Here is a 2,842-nt window from a genome sequence, read left to right on the forward strand (position 1 = left end):
TATTCTTCCCCTCAAAATAAAACTCAAATTTGTTCAAGACTCTAGATCTATTTACCAATTTATAGGAAATACAGAGGCCGGAACATCATATTAAACTACTCCCTGGGGATGCAATCAGTCAAGTCCAGACTGTGGAAAATCTATAGGACACATGACCTAGTTTCTTCCACAAATAAGTTGCAGGCGGGAAAATGAAAGAGCTAGAAGAGAAACCTGTAGATGAAAAGATACTTAGAAGCCGTGTCCTGTGAATATTCTCACTACTGATTTTGTAATAATCAGGGCACGCTAAATATTTGCTATATTTAGACCATGACTGTGTCCCCAGACCTACTTCTTTCCTTAGATCTGATTTTATAAATGCTGGTGATAAATCAAACCTGACTTACATGATATATCTTATGCAGGAAATGTCTGTGACTCTAGGTATCTGATCAACCTCAAGAAATAGACATCAATAGCCTGAAGCACAAGAAGAACAGTTTCCATTGCAGCAAGCAGGACTCCAGTTAGACCTTGGAAAGAACTTTTTTTTAGCTGTTAAAGGATTGTTAAAATTGGCCCAAGTTGTGGAAGGAGATGGAGGAATGTCCATCTCTTCTGGTTTTCTGACATGCCTCAGGGGAAGCCCTCTGTGGCCACTCTTAATTCTGGTCTAAAGACATCAAAACTAAAGTAAATCAGCATAGATGAACCAAGTCCATATTCTATGCAAAGCACTAAGTTAAGAGCAGGACTGTGTGTCCTATTCCTACAAAGCACAGCATCACCGCCCCCCCCCACCTCCCACCTGTGACTGAGGTGCAAAGACCAGTCAGAGACACGTGCAAAGTTACACAGCAGGATGGATCTGAATACCTCTGAAGGCCACAGTAAAGGGGAGTCACAGCAAACAGTGCATGACTAATTATCAAGTGAAATCGTCATGGAGACTCGAAGGGGGACAGACCAGATGAGGGGTCAAGGAAGGCTTCACAGAAAGAGGCTAGGTTTTGAGCCTATAATAGGAAAATTTAGAAAATAATAGCACTGCTTGCTGGGGAACACTGTGCGCCTGGCCCTTTATTTACATTATCTTGTTTAATCCTCACAACAACCCCGTGAAGTGGGTATTATTAATCTCTTTTTATACAGGAGGAGACTGAGCCTAAAAACACCAAGCAGCTTGCCCAAGGTTACACAGCCAGTTGAGTGGCAGAGCAGCATTTGGACCCAGTTAGTTTGGCCCTGAAGCTGACCAGGGCAGCACTCCGCAGGAGAGACTGGAGACAGTGCGGGAGGAAGCCCCTGAAGTTCTGGGCACAGCTCCAAGTGTGGCTGGGGAGGGAAAGTGTGGAGAGCGAGGTCTGGGCTGGCCCGTGGAAGATGCTGGAGGCCAGGCAGAGATACTTCAAGGGGTTAATTCAAGTGGAGAGCTGACCAGGAGGCAAGTGCTGGCAGGTAAGCAGTAGGGGTCCAGGGCAGCGAGAATGCAAGTCTGAGCCAAGGAGGTGACATGGGGACTGGGTAGGAGAGAATAGGAAGGAAGGTTTGTGTGGGGACTTGGCTACCAGGAGCCATAGGAGCAAGTGAGGGGAGAGCTGGCAACTGATGCCACAATTCTGAGTGGGCCAGGCAGCAAGGCAAAAGCATCCCTCTAGGTAGCTAAGGCTAATACAACGGCTAATGTTTATTGCGACTGGCTACTACCAGTGAGTACTTCACACATATAAACTCATCTCATCCTCAAAACATTCTTAGGAGGTAGGGTTTATTATTGTTCCCATGTTTTTTGCAGGTAAAGGAACTGAAGCACAGAAAAGTTAAGCAACTTGTCCAAAGTTACATGGCTGGTAAATGGGGGAGCTGCGATTTGAACTCAGGCAGTCCAGTTCCAGAAGCCTTGCTCTTAATCACTTCGCTCTCCTACATCTGTTGAGGTAATGCTTTCAGGAGGAAGCAGGGTTCCCCACTCCCTCTCCACATTCCCTGCCCTCAAGGATCAAGCAGGAGAGTGACAGTGATAGCAGGATTGTTTGCCGGGGGCACTGCCCAGTCAGACCGGGCTGGCTGCCTCTCACCATCAGGCAGAGAGTCTGTGCTGGGGCCTGCACGGCCCAGATCTCCACCTCTAGGCAAGAGGGCACCTGGAGCCCAATGCTGTCCCCATCAGAGTGGAGTAGGGGGGAAGGACAGGCCACCCTAGAAGTGGCAGCAGCTGACACAAAGAGGGCCTGGCAGGGGAAGACCCAGCCCCAGTAGTGTAGCCCCATCAGGTTCTGGAGGAAGCAGCCCTCTCGCACCCCAAATATGAGGTTTAGGAAGATCAGCTTCTCTGTGATCCTGATCACAAGGCAGTCAGTACTAAGGTGACCAGGGGCAGAAGTAGCAGTGAAACAAGGCCAGAACATCAGACCCAAACAGAGCGTATTGCCCCATCAGGAAGGCCAACCCCATAAAGGCTGCAGCACCACGTGAGCAAGGTAGATGGCCGAGACCTCATGTGACCTCAGGCTGGGGTCCTGGGCTGCAGCCCCCGGGCATGTGGCGAGAATCCTCTCTCCCACCAGGAACTGTCCCTCTAGAAAGTGAGAAGACCCCAGGAACCCCAGCCTGGGTCACTGTGGACACAGAAATCACAAGCTTTAAGGAAGGAACTGAGGTAGGAAGGGAGGAACAGGGAGGGAAGTGGTGGTGGTGGGGTCCTATAAAGCCCCAGAAGTTGGATATTTGCATAACTATTTCTGGACCACAGCAAGAGCTCCAGCGCCATCTGTGCCTGACGCCCAGGCGTGCCACTTGCTGCCTGACAAGGACAAGAAGAACAAGCAGGCAGAGAAAAGGACACTAAGGAAGAAAAGAT

General features: G+C 49.3%; 1 non-coding gene across 1 annotated transcript; it reads left to right on the plus strand.

Moving 5' to 3' along the window:
• The first annotated feature begins 245 nt into the window (after positions 1-245).
• Positions 246-375, plus strand: LOC116283767 (small nucleolar RNA SNORA72). Its single transcript, XR_004193475.1, has one exon. It is a non-coding gene; the product is annotated as a small nucleolar RNA SNORA72 (small nucleolar RNA).
• The last annotated feature ends 2,467 nt before the right edge of the window (positions 376-2,842 follow it).

This window comes from Vicugna pacos, chromosome 16 (assembly GCF_048564905.1).
Source record: "Vicugna pacos chromosome 16, VicPac4, whole genome shotgun sequence".
Taxonomy (NCBI): Eukaryota; Metazoa; Chordata; class Mammalia; order Artiodactyla; family Camelidae; genus Vicugna; species Vicugna pacos.